The sequence below is a fragment of the Camelus bactrianus genome, chromosome 11 (genome assembly GCF_048773025.1).
Source record: "Camelus bactrianus isolate YW-2024 breed Bactrian camel chromosome 11, ASM4877302v1, whole genome shotgun sequence".
NCBI lineage: Eukaryota > Metazoa > Chordata > Mammalia > Artiodactyla > Camelidae > Camelus > Camelus bactrianus.
Window position 1 is genome coordinate 67956043 of NC_133549.1, and position 14223 is coordinate 67970265.

The window sequence follows — 14223 nt, forward strand, 5'->3', positions numbered from 1 at the left end:
TTACAGTCATGACTTGGATGGTCTCAGGGTTGCCACCTCTTCCAAGAAGCTGACTTTTGAGGAATCTGCCTGGCCACGGAAGTCATGCTGTGTCTGCACTGGCCTCAGCTGTTGATTAAACCTCCATCTGCACCATGCACATCCCAGGAAGAACACTCTTCCTCCCAGCGTGTCCTCACTCCTGTCTCTCATGTTTATGGGCATCAGGTGGTTCAGAGAGGGATCCACACCCAGAGTGTACACCCAGTGAGGTCGGCCGAGAAAACAACAGCCGCCACCTTGCTGGCCCCGCGTTCTGGGAGCTGCAGGCTTGGGCCACCATCACCCCTGGGCGCGCCACTCCTCCTCCCGCCTTCATCAGCCCCCCACCCGAGTGCATCTCTTATGTCCCTGCTTCAGCCTTGTGCCTGCCCAAACTGTTGTTTATCAACACAGACCAGAACATTCCTCTGCCAGCAGAAACACACATGGCCACGGCGCTGCCATCCCACGCCCTGCCGTCAACAAACTCCCACGCGCTGTTTGCCGCTGTCAAAGCTGTGCTCACACACATCCTCACTGCCAACACAGCTGTTCCCCGCTGCTTGGAACCAGGCCCTCCATCCCGCACACGCGTTCCCTGTGGGTTCTTCTCACGTGGACTCATAGCCGGGGCTCACACTCATGGACCAGGCCAGCCAACAACACACTCTGCCCTCTGACCTGGGCTGTCAATTCCCTTGCTACTGTGTGACCTTGGGTAATGATTTAACCTCTCTGAGCATCAGACACCTCATGTGTAGACTGGGGATAATAATTACCTTATAGGGCTTTTCCCATAGGCTCAGAGGGCTGGGCGAGAGAGCAGGCATCCAGTCAGTGCTCAATCACTGCAAGCTCTGGTGGTGGTGACGAGCTCTGTGTATCCTCTCTGGAGTCTAGCCGTTGGTTTTCCTTTCCCATGCCCAGATATTGGGCTCACCTCACATTCACACCTTCCTGGCTGTGTGACCTTGAGCGAGGCACAGCCCCTGTCCGCTTCTCATGTCCTTGCTGGTGAAATAGGTTTAACAACCGCCAGCCAGACCCAGAGGCCTACGGTGAGGCGCGTTGGAGCAGGTTACCATTGTCCTTGGAAGCCTGTCCATCCTGGCCACAGCTGCAGGGCGCTGTGGAAGGAAGGGACTCGACGGGCCAACAGCCAAACCTTGGCATGCTTAGCCACTTTCCACCTTCCCTCATCTCCTCATCCAATCCTCAAACCAGTGTCAGTGTTTCCACGTCAGCTCTGCTGTGGGGCTGCAGTGGCCCATCTCCACCACATCTGGGGGGCCTCGCTGAGCTGATCCCCTGCCCCTGTCCTCCCAACGGCGTTTCTAGCAGACAGAGCTGTTCTTCCTCGCAGGCCCGCCCTACGTGCTGAGCCCTCCTATTTACCCATCTCCTCCTGCTCTCTCTCCTCCCCCAGAGACTAAGTGTCCCTGGCCCTCTCCTCGTGTTCCCCTCCACCCTGTCATCTTCTCTAGGACCCTTTCTGTCTTGTCTCATCAACCCTGTCCTTCCTTCTTGGCCAGCTCTAGCCTCCTGCTCTAGACTTTACTATTCTGGGAAACAGAGAGGTGTGTGCAGAGGGATAGAAAACTAGTATGATTTGAGAACTGAGGGAAATCTAGGCTGAGCAGGTGGGTGTACATTACAGAGAAGAAGGTTCTGTGGTGGGTGGAGCATCACGTTGGGCCACTCGGTGAGCTGGACTTCTCCACACCCTATAGCAGCTTACCTTCCTTGTCCCGTGGTGGAAACAGGTAAAATTGCTGGAGGGAGGATCCTGGCCTCGCCCACGCTCAGAAGTGGTGGCTCCTCCCTTCTACTCCGAGTGACTTTCAAGCTGCAGCCACCACTGGGAGCCATCAGAGATCTGTAGGCTCAGGGGAACCATGGTAAACCGGCTGGCTGCCTCTGTCCTGTGGGTCACTGGGCAAGAGCACAAATAGAAATCCATCCACCACATGTCTAGATATTCAAAATTTATAAATAAAGCTAATAAGCTGTCAAATATAATGTTTTATTTTTCTACCTCCATTAATATACCTTCAGAATGACCTGGAAGATCAGGTTTGAATTTTGAATTCTCCAACACTACAGAATCCCTCCCCAGAACACGGGGACATGAGAGAGCTGGGTTAGTGGTGTGAACACACGTGCAATGCGGGCTCCAGGGCCGCTGGCTGACCTAGCATAAACATAAAATGTGTTTCAACCCAATCAGTATCACGTGCTTTTAATTTCCTCCCAGGCCAGTGTGGCCAAAAGATCTAGAAGGCAGTATGCACAGTCGTTAAGACCTTCATTCAAACCCCAGGACTGCCAAACTTGAGTACTTAATTTTGGAGGCTCAATTTCCTCATCTGTAAAATGGGACTCATGATACCTCCCTGATCAAGTTATTGTGATTATCAAAAGAGATAATCCTTGGGAAGCCCTTAGCATGGTCGTAGAAAATAACTGCTCAATAAGTTGTATGCCACTATTGCTATTCTCACTTCTCCACGCTTGGGCAAGGACAGCATCAGAGCCGGAAGTCATCTGCCCTGTCTCTTCACTGCACACATGAGGAAACAGGTCACTCCACTAAGCAGAAGCAGATATGGAACTAGGTCTTCCAACTTTCCCACAGTCTTGGGTTTTTCCCTAGCTACACGTAAAAAATGGTGGCCCAACAATGTGAGTGTCTGAATGTCAGTGAACTGTACATTTTAAAAATGGTGAACACAAAAATGTTATGGTATGTTCATTTCACCACTGTGTTCGTTGTCTAGGGATGTCATAACAAATTACCACACACTGGGGGCCTGAACAACAGAAATGTATAGTCTCATAGTTCTGGAGGCTAGAAGTCCAGAATAAAGGTGTCAGTACGGTTGATTCCTTCTGAAGGCTGTGAGGCAGACTAGCCCATGCTTCTCCTAGCTTCTGATGGTCCGCCCACAATCTTGGCTTCTTTGGTTTGTGGAAGTATCACTCTAATCCCTGCCTTTATCTTCACATGATGGTCTCCCTTTGTGTATGTGGCTTGCTCTGTGCGTCCAAATTTCCCTTTTATAAGGACACCATTCAGATTGGATAGGGTCCACCCTATTGACCTCACCTTAACTAAAGACATCTGCAATGACCCTATTCCTGAATAAGGTTACATTCCAAGTTAGTGAGGGTTAAGATACATGAGCTTTGGGGGGGGGCATATTTCATAACATAACAACCACAGAAAAAAACTGGCTATCTTGCGTGGGGGGAGGTGGGTATAGCTCAGTGGTAGAGCACATGCTCAGCAAGCATGAGGTCCTGGGTTCAATCCCCAGTACCTCCATTTAAAAAAAAAGGAAAAAAAAATTGTGGCTATTTCGTATTCAATATCAGTTTATAGGCAGGGGGAAAACAACTTCAGAGCTATGCTCATAGTAAGTCTTCAAAATGTGTTTCTTGACTTGTGTTAAATCTGGTGCCAATAATCTAAAAGGACTGGAATCTCCCAGTTTCCAAGACGCATCCTCTCCTGGCCATGAACTAAAAGGATCTGTAACGATCAGTACTGTTTCCAGACAAGTACTTAATAAACTCTTTAAAAATAATTAGTTCTCTTTGGTTAGCTCAACTCTGCAATCCTGGACACCATCTTGTTTCTACTATTTCCATTCTCGGAGACAGGGTGAAATCCAGCTAGAGCAGGTTGAATTCCATGGTGTCTTGTTTTCCATGTGAATAGCTTATTTTATTTAAATGTTTCCTTTACGTTTTTTGAGGGGAAACTCTTCAAATAGAGAAAAGTTGCAATTGTTAACCCTTGTGCCACATCTGCTGTATCTGTATCAAGTTTCTTTGGTGAACCACTTGAAAAGAAGCTGCAGGCATCATGATGTTTCACCTCCAAATATTTCAACATGAATTTCCTAGGAACAGATTGTTCTCCTGCACAATCACACTGGGATTCTCACATCTGAGAAAACCAACAATCGTTCCATAATACCGTCTCATATCCAGTCCATATTTAAAATCGAAGGCTGATTTTTCAAAAATTCTGAATCTAATGAATTCCAAGTCTGTGAGGCTTAGGGTCTTGACAATACGATCTGTGTAATGGGAAATTGTGAAGCTCTCGAAAATTAAGCTAACATCTAGAACTCTTCTGGCCACACACATTGATGTTTCTTTTCTTTGTTTTTTCCCACTAGCAAGCTAGCTCTAGGAATGCACAACTGCATGCTTGGGGTGGAGTGCTGCTGGAATTCCTTTTATTCTAAGACAATGTACCTGCAGGAAGACCTGTGTGGCCTGGGACCTGCTACAATTGTTTGGGACCTCCGGCAGGATTCACCAAAGGGAGCCAGGTGGGGAGGGAGGCTTGTCTTTGACTGGGGTGGAGACTCCCAGACTGAGCAATGTCCCCTCCGAAGTTGGCCAGGTGCCAGCCTGGTGTGGTTGCCAGCACTGCCGTCCTCACAGACACTTTCTGGGGAGTTCCAGATGGTGGCCCAGACAATCGAACCGTCCTGGCCTCAAAAGTCTGCCACAAATCAACACTGCAAGAAGGAAAGGAGGAAAGTTCTGCAGTGAACTTTCCTGAGTTTAGGGGGAATGGTGCTCTTTCTCTCCCTTCTCTGCAAATCCAGGGCTCAGGCTTAAGCCTCGGGCTTTAAAAACTGCTTCATAACTAGGGGCAGCATTAATTGGTAGAACTGTGCAAATAAGAGGGGGGACCCACAAGGATGGAGGGGGCAGGGGGACTAACTGGTCTGTGATTCAGGACAGCCTTCCTCCTCCAGCCCCCAGCCTTACTCGAGCTTGGCTGCAAGTTTCAGCCAATGTATTTCTGGTTGGGAAGGAAGCCAAGGGTCAGATAAAGTTCCAACATATTTTGCAGCAGGCCTGACACTTTGCCCAGTGCTCTAGGCCTGTGACAGCTGCCAGGATGGTGTGTTGGGAAAGCCAGGCCAGACAGAGCTGGTTTAAATGGGTTTGAGGGAGCAGGTATTTGACCAAGCAGACAGCTCAGCAACACCCAGCACGGTAACACCCTTGAACCAACGTGGCTGCCTGGGCCGCGTAAGGCCCCGCACGCCGTCCCCAGGAAGCCGCCAGCAGCTACCATGTTAATTCCCCTGCATCTCAGGGACCAAGATCTGTACTCCCATTGGACTATCTTTAGTAAAACAAGTAAACGCTTAAGCCATTGAGCACCTGACATTCATTATCTAATTTAATCCTCACGACAGCTCGGTGGAGCAGGTAGTGTTATTGCCCCAGCCGTACAGATAATAACTAACACATACAGATAACAGATACACTTACATGTATGAGACTCCCTTCTAAACACCTGCCAGGCATTACCTAACTTACTAGGGAAACTGAGGCACAGAGGGGCAAAGCCAGCTGTCCAGGGCCAGAAGGCTGGTAGGCGTGGACCTGAAGCCCCTGGAAACCAGGTGACTCCAGATGGAGGGTCCACCCCTGAACTACCCCAGGGTTTTCCAGCTGGGGAATCTGTTCTGAGACACGCAGGGGAAGACAGACCGGGGTGAGATGGGAAACAAAATGAAGGCAAAGGTTTGCAGTCTTCCGTTTCCTGACGAACATAATGAGAGGCCCCCGTGGGAAGAGATGCTCAGACATCTGACCCTGAGCCCTGGGCCGCTTTTCCTTCCTCTCCCCTGGCCCAGTTGGTCTGACTGTGTTGTTCCAGGCCTCAAGGGAGCCGTTGTGAGACAGACAGGGACAAGTGGGCAGGCTGGCAAGAGGCCTTTTGCTTCCACCAAGTTGCAGCTGATCCTTCTCTACTCCGAGGCAGCCCGAGGGCAGTGAAAAGCTGCCCTGTGTGTCTCCTGTGGCTGAGGCTGACTGTCCTGAATCTGGAACCGAGCCATCTGGGCACAGCCTTGCATGAAGGCCAGGCTTCCTGTCACATTTGGGCTCTGCTGATACCCCAAGGCCACCTGCAGCAATGTCACTTGGGAGGTGGGAACAGACTGCCTAGTGTCAGTCCTGCTATTGGCATCGTCCTCATCAGCTCTGCTGTCACCTGCATGTGAAGACAAACTCACACACCCAGAGGAGCTGCTGTCTTCTGTCCCACGGCCTGCACACACCCATGGCCCCTGGACTGGACTCTCAGGAAGGTGCATCAGGCCTTGCTTTGAAGCACCAGGCTGCGTGCTCAGAGGCAGTGCCACAAGGGCAGGATGAGATGACACTTCCAGAAGAGATGATGTCTAAGCTAGGTTTTACATATGTAATGAACCATGCATGACTATGACTGTATCCTGCTCCTCAGGGAAATTTAGGTTGACATATGCTGTCTTGACTTTTTCTTATGTTTACAGACATATCTATGCCTTTATCTATATAAATATCTCTAATTTGTTAAATTAGAATGGGAACAACTTTCCTCACTTCTTAAGGCACCAGGAACACTTTTTCATGTGGGTATGTACTGGTCTAATGGCTGCAGCGTATTCCACTTTATGAAGGCTGTACCATCATTTACAATAGCAGTCCCTTACTAGTAGACATTTAGACTTTCCTCAATGTTTTTGCTCATCAATCATCCTTCCTTTCTTCCTTTCCATAAATATTTATTACATTCTTACTATGTGTCTGGTATACGAAGATGAAAATGGACATGGTCTCTCCCTCAAAGACCTTTCAGTCCAGTGGAGAGACAAAATTCTTATCCCCAGATGCAATAAAAGCTAAGAAGGGAGGTTATTTTGAGAGGGAATACCAGGGCCCCTGCTCTACTGAGCACTTGGAAAAGGCTTCTCGGAGGTGCCAATCGTTTGAGGAGTGTAGGGAAGAGCATTCTGGGCAGACGGAACAGCATACGCAAGGGCAGAGATGGCTGAACACAGTGTGTGTGATATGTTTGGGAAAATCTAAGACTCCTCCTAAGGCTACAGTATAGGGACATATTGGGGGTGCAGCTAGACAGGCAGGGTGGAATCCACGTGAGAAAGCCTCCAATACCAAGCCAAGGCATTTGGACATGATTCAATAGGCAAGAGAGCCTTCATGTCAGAGTCTAGACACAGAATACTGCAGGCTCCCACCTGGAAACACCCAGGAGAATATTAATGTTCGAGAGGAAATCTCTGCTTTCTATGGAAGGTTTCTTTTCCTGCCTGCTGGGAGTTCAAAGCCTGTCCTAAGCTTCAGGGCTGGGCAGGTTACCTCATTACTGAGTCCCCCACAGAAATGTGGCCCAGAGAGATCAAGGCACTCACTCAAGTGAAGCAGCAAACCCATGCCAAAGTCAGAACCTAAGGCCCTAAATGCCAGCCTTCAGCTCCAGCCCCAAACCCGCCCCCTTTCATCTGCGGATTTTTTCTGGCAGCCACTCCTTCCACTTTGTGACAGGAGGGTGAGGAAACGCCTTTTAACAAGAATCTGTGGAACACCTACGAGTGTTCCACTGGGCTTAGCCCGGAGGATGCTCTCAGCCCCGGAGGACTACAGGAGTTCCAGTCATTTTTACCAGAAAAATCTTTCGGCCCCTCCCCCACTCCGCACCCTCTGTGCCTACCCCCCTTACCCCTCCTCCCCCTCAAAAAGTTGCTGAAAAATCATGCGTAACACAGCGGACAGGAGCTTCCTGCCTTGTTGAGCTGGCTTACTCAATTTCCCTCATTTGTCCTCTCAGACCAGACAGAGCAAAGGGCAGCCATCAAAGGTGTCTGGGACGAAGCTCCGGCCGCCGCCGCCGCCGGCTGACTGGGCTGCTGGGGACTCAGTCTGGTCCCGGTGTTCGCTGGGGGTAGGGGCTGGGGGAGGAGGAGGGGGTTGGGCCAGGGGGTGCGGGGGCGAGGAGAAGGGGGCTGGGCCGGGGGCAGCCCGGCGGGGTTGGGTGGGGACCCGCCCTGCGCGCCGGATGTGCTGTGTGCGCCACGTGCAGGAGCGTGCAAGCGGCAGCGGCCGATGGCGCAATCGCGGCCAACGTGCGGCTGGGCCCGTCCCGGGCGGGAGCAGGGAGGCGGGGGCGGCCAGCTGGCGGGACCCGCCCACAGCACCTACCTCCCACCCCTCCCTTCGCGCTCTTCTTGCCCCCTGTGAGGGAGGGGTTCGAGGGAGGATGCCGCCCTAGAGGTCCTCTGCGCCTTGCCTGGCTGGGCACAGGGGCGCCCGCACACGGGTGGGCACGCGCGGGCACACGGCCCGGGCAGGCTTGCCCTGATCCCCGCTGCCGCCCGGGCTCATTATCCCTGGGCCATTGGCGTTCTGTTCTGCGCTCATCCCTTCACCCCCGCACTGCGCTGACAGACACACGAGTTCCTGGTGCCAACCCGCAGACACACCTGGGCAGCTCCACGTGGGCGCCGCACGCGCCAGGGCGCATTTGCCCCGCTGGATTTGGAGAATTATTCTAAGTCAGCCCCTAGATTTGTTGTCCCATGCCTGTTGTAACAAGCATTGAGCTGTGTGTCCTTGGGGAAGTTGTTTAACCCTTCTGAGCCTCAGATAAGTCATCTGTTGGATGAGAATGATGATAGTACTTACCGATCTCATTGGGTTGTAGTAAGTAAGATAAGGGTGGTGGGTATAGCTCATGCTTAGCATACACAAGGTTCTGGGTTCAATCCCCAGTACCTCCTCTAAAAATAAAATAAGTAAGTAAACCTAATAATCTCTCTTCCCCACAAACAAAAAATAAGATAGTGGCTGTAAAGTATTAACCCTCACTAGTCACCCAATAGACAATAATCATGATGATTTTTATAGAGGGAGAAAACTGGGCTACAAGCCCCAGTTGGGCTCAGGGAGTCTGTGGCAGGGGCCAGAATGGGCTCCTGGATTGTTTTTTCTTTCCTATATCATATTTCTCTTTTCTGCAATTCCCTTCATCTCTTCGCCTGGAGCCTGCAACATTCATCCATTCACTCAACACAAGTTTCTTGATATTTGTGCCTACTACATGGTATTAAAAACTCCTTAACTGAGTGTGTGGCATCCCAGGCCCTGCCAGCTACACCTGTGGCCTCTCAGCCTGGACTGCTGCCAGCTCGGGCCCCTGACTCATGGGAGTAAGTCACGTCCCGCCTCAGTCTCTCCATCTGTACTCTAGGGATAAGGGCCTCCCCTCCCCAGTCTTCTGGGACCCGCAGAGGATGACTCAGATAACAGTGGGGAAAGCCCAGAAAAACAGAAAGAGGCTCTTACTGGAGCCAGGGCACGATGGCTGACGCAAGGTCTAGGTTTTACGTGCAATCCAGCAAGTGGCAACAGGGCGAGTCCGGGGAAAGCGTGAGGAGCCTGGGAGGGCAGAGGCATTCCTGCCCCTCCCCAACATCCAACAGCTGGGGTGGGGGACCCAGCCTGCGCCTTCCTCTGAGAGGCCAGCCCTGGGTCCAGGCTCTGCTTCTCCCAGCTCTGTGACCACCAGAGTTTCCTAATTCCTGTGATCTGCCTGCCTTTTCTGTCATGTAGGAGTCGTGACATTTCCTTCACTGGGCTGTTATAGGGAGTAAAGGTGGTAACCCTGAGGGAGGGCACAGTGCATTCTGTGTTTATGGGTGGGGGCTCAGGATGAGGAGGTTAGACAGAAGAAGGCAGCCCCCAGTCAGAGGCTTGGCATAGTCTGGTCACCCCAGGCTGGTGTCCAAGGGCCCCTCCCCAAAGAGTCAGAGATCAGTGTACCTTCAACCAACTCCAGACATAACAGACCCCCGCTTATACCCCATAATACCCAAGGAGTTTGGACTCAGGGTCCAAACCTGGTCTCTACCACATGCAAGCTGTATGACATTTGGCAAGTTACTGTCTTTGGGCCTCATTTCTACACATGTAAAATGAGGACGGACATGCCTGCTTTATGAGGCTGTTGTGAGGATAAGAGAAAATGAGGTACATGTGAAGTGTTCGTAACAGTGGCCATTGCTGTTGTTGTAAAATGCATTTTTTACATTTCCCCCACTGCTCCTCACCATTACCTATCACAGGTGGGGCCAAGTAGAATATTATTATCTTGGATCTTTGGGATAGAAATATGTACTGAAATCTTTGGTGTCTTTGTTTTCTTTTAAAGTTGATGGCCTCATCAACTTTAATGGCAGGAGTTCTGCCTGCTTGGGGACTTTATAGCCATTATTGTATTTAATATGTGATGAAGGACTTATATGACATCCATTATACAGATGAGAAAACTGAGGCAGGGAGCGGTCAGATAACTTGTCTCAGGTCACAGGGTCAGAAAGTGACAGTGCCAGGGTGTAAGCCTAGGCCTGCTTGGCTCCAGATTGTCCCACCACACAGGGCCCTTCCCGCCTCTTGTGTTTCTGCTCTGGGTGTTGCCTTGCCCTTTCCTGAGTGGGCCTCTTAGGGTGTCTCCAAGGCCAGGGACAGTCATGATCATTGCTTCCTTGTCTTCCAGGGTGTGGCCTGAGTACACAGTAGGTCCTCAGTCTGTGCTGCTGAACAGGGAAATTGAGTCCCACTTAGCAGGGAGATGAGTCCTATCAGGAGGGAAGTGACTCACCCGGGCCAGCTGAGTGTGAGGGCTGTGTCTGTGTGTCTGTGTGTGTGTGGGTAGGGGTGGGCGTGGACGTGGTTCTGCACAGATGATGTGGAGGGAAATCCAGGCTGGTGACCCAGTCCCTGCCATCTTTGCCAGCCCCAGCGTCACAGAGCCTCCCGTCCCTTCCCAGGCCCTCTCTGCCTGAGGCCTCTCTTCTCTTCAAGCTCCTTCCCCACCCCAACACGGTCCTCATGTGTCAGCCTTCAAGATGCCTCCTCCACACCTCAAGACTCTATGCTGAGCCTGCAAAGGGGTGGGGGTCAGGGGTTCTCAGAGCCACCCTCCCCTCCCCAGCCTAACACAGGCATCTGCCTGGGGTCACAGCCACTGTCAGCTTGGATGAGAAGCTGGCTCCTCCTTTGCCTGAGGAGAAGCTCTTTGGGTATCTCCAAGGCTGGGCCCTACTATTTTTAGATGCCATCCCCTCCCTTCCCTCCCAGCTTCATACCAGCTGGGGGAGGAAATGACTCACTCAAACTCAGACAGGTAGAGGCTGCCTTAGTGAGCCGCAGGCCAGCCCTGCCTGGCTCCAGCCCTCGGAATGCCCCACCTGGGGTCACCCCCGAGTGGCCTGCCCCTCATCCTGAGGATAAAGCTGTTGGGATCAAGGCCCAGGGTCTCGTTAGGCCTTTTGTGGGCTCCCTCTGCTATTTGTCTCACAGGACTGAGGGCAGGACACTTCCAACAGGTTGTGGACCCTCTGTTCACCTTAGCAGACTCCAGGCCTCTAACTCTCTTCTGGGCCTGTGGTAGGCCCCAGCCCAGTCTGAGGGGGTCAGGCAGGTCAAGCAGACTGACTGTGGTCCTACCCATTAGCCTCAGTGGAGACCAGGGGTACAGAAAGAAGAAAGACTGCTCAGTAGGGGAAGGGGAAGACATGAAGACCCTGGGTATGTGCGCCCAGCTTGTCCCAGCTTGCCCACGTATGAGGAGTTTACTAGGACCGGGGATTTTCAGTGCTAACCAGGAAAGCCCTGGGTAAGCCATGACAGCCGGTCACCCTGGTGCTGAGTTGTAGGCTGTATCTTCAGAAAAGGGCAGGTGTTGGGAGCTTGTTTGGATTTCTTGGCCTGGTTGCGCCCAGTCAGGACTGGAGGACCAAGTTCCTGGACAGACCTCTCTCTGGTCAGGGGATGGTTCTATTCACCTCCACTGGGGAGAGACTGGGCCTGGGCTGTGTGAAAGGCCAGGAGCTCTGGGCTGGCTGAGAGACCCAGGACGCACCTTGGCTGGGACGGCTCTCCTTGCTAAAGCCAGAGACGGGGAGGGCGGGCAAGTCAGCATGGGGTTCGGGGCAAGGATGAGCAGGGCTAGTATTGGGGGTAAGGAGAGGTGTCGGGGAGAGACACTGGGAATAGCAGGAAATAACGATGAGAGCATAGGGTTGGCATCAGGGAGGCTCGGTTCCAGGCCCCCTTACTGCCAGTGCCTCAGTGTCCCCAGCTGTAAAATGGGAAGAGGGGCACCTATCCCACGGCCTCAACTGCCTGTAGTGAGGAATTTGAGAGAATGCCCGGGGCAGTGGGCGGTGGCAAGCTGGAAAGCTGGGGCTGGGGTCGTTAGTTGCAGAGGCCTTGCTGGAGCTGATAGCCCACAGAGCTCTCAGCTGGTCAGGGAAGTGGGCAGAGGATGCCTTCGCTCTCCTCTCCACCCCAGATCAGCATCTGCGTCAACATGGCCCCTGGCCTCACCTTGGGGGTCATATCAGGGGAGCAGTGGCCAAGGCCCAGACCTTGATGGGGGCACACACTTTGCCATTGTCCTCCTCACCCTCAGGGTGTTGGCTCTTTTTCCACGGACCAGGGGTCAGTGGCCTAGGCAGCAGCTCCCACAACTGAACTGGGCAGCCTTAGGCAAACCACTTCTCTTTTATGGGCCTCAGTTTCCTCATTGGTAAAACTGCGGGGTTAGATGGGATCTCTGGTTTTTCAATATTTATTTTTGCAGTGGAACTTCTTCTCCAGTCAGAGTTCCAACTGCACTAAACGGAAGAGAGGACAGGGGGCAAATGAAACCTGGGCAGGGCTGGAGCACCAGGCCCCCCTCACCCTCACACCCCCAGGGGACCAAGGGCTCAAGGGGACACAGCATGAGACCCTCTATAGGGAGCCTGCCTTCTCTAACACTCTATTATTTGTGCCTCTAGGGCAAGGGTGTCCTGGTTTCCTTCCCCAGGCAGCCCAGTTAGGCCCCAAGCCCAGCACCTGGCACATTCTACCAAGTATAGAAATCTCTGAGTTCTCTAACGCCTGGTTCCTGCTGACAGAGGTCTGTTTCAGCCCTTGTTATAGAAGTCAGTGGGATCATAGGCCCCTTGTCGCTTCTCAGGGAAGTGACAGGACTGAAGCCTATGCCACAGCCAACCTTGTGGGGCACTTCTGGGCTTGTGAAGGATTTCCACATACCTCATCCCATGGGCTCCCCAACAGCTGGCAAGACAGGCCTGAGATTCCCACTTAGTAGGAATCTTAGACTGGCTCAAGATCCCCCCACTGTGGGTGCAGAGCTGGGCACCTAGCCAGGAACCCTGGTCTTTGCCTGGAGCCACAGTCAGGCGCACCCAGCCAAGGCCCAGGCTTTCCCTTGCTTATCTCTGGGATGCTGGCACCTGCCGGCACCAATGGCAGAAAGAGGAGGTAGGAATCCACGAGGAAGGCAGGAAAGAGGGAAAACTTTCTTCCTTATCCTGGAGGTCTAGGGCAGCCATTCTTCCTAGCTAACCAAAGAGTCAGGGTTACCTGCACTCCACCCCATCAACTTCCCTGCTTCAGTCAGAGAAGGGTGGGAAGGGGGAGGAAGGGACCTCAGAAGCTGAGACTGCATGAACAGGTAAGGGAGGATGCCAGCGGCCAGGCAGCTGACCCAGGGTTGCCCAAGGGCTCTCAGGAGGCCCCCCGTGGGCACTGACATCAGCAGTGCCCTGGAGGGACGTGCAGTCCTTGGGCTGTCTGCTCTCTCACGACAGCAGGCATGGGGAAGGGCCGAGCCAAGTCAACAGTTCCTCGAATTGTGTTACAGCCTCGGCCTGCCAGCTCCGGAGCTAATAATACAAACAGATGTAGGGTCACACAACTCCGTCCCATGACCTGAATCCCACCCTGCCGCGTGAACTCAGGCTCAAGTCCCGGCGTCCTGGGGTGAGGCTGGGTCCAGGGAGGACTCCAGCCCCCAGGTCGGCCTGTTTGTACAAAGCTCACCCAGGTCAGGCTAGCAGCCCATTGACTTCACTATTGACAGAGGCTGGCATTAAGGACTTAACCAGTGAGGTCTGTGAAATGATAATGATTGTAATAAAATTTTTTAAATGATACAAATGAAAAGTGTTTATGTATAATTTTAAAATTATAACAAGAAATTTTAAGTGATACGAATGAACTATGATAAAGATGCCCTTTACAGCTGAGGCTGGAAACCTAATCTCCAGACTTTGTGGCCAGGGCTTCAGTGCTGAGAAGGGACCAGAGGGAGACTGAATACCCTGCCTCCACCACCACCATATGCTGTGTGAGCCTGGGGCTCACAGCCTGAATGTCACAGATAGTCGCTACCGTTGTGGCAGTCAAGGAGGCTGTCGGACACACAGGGTCCAGGATGCCATCCTCAGCACCTGGGCCCTAGGCTGGTGGCCATCAGGTAGCAAGCCTGCCAGCAGTGACCCTGCAGCCATGGCCAGGGCAGCACTGGGG

The 14223-nt window shown here is 52.5% G+C and overlaps 1 long non-coding RNA gene across 1 annotated transcript in view; it reads right to left on the reverse strand.

Moving 5' to 3' along the window:
• LOC123619180 (uncharacterized) overlaps window positions 1–9063 on the reverse strand; it is a 51346-nt gene extending 42283 nt beyond the window's left edge. The window contains exons 1-2 of the long non-coding RNA XR_006727718.2: window positions 7644–9063; window positions 1760–1953 (exon numbers count right to left, since the gene is read on the reverse strand). This is a non-coding gene — a long non-coding RNA (uncharacterized LOC123619180). The remainder of the gene's footprint in view (window positions 1–1759; window positions 1954–7643) is intronic.
• Window positions 9064–14223: the final 5160 nt, after the last annotated feature.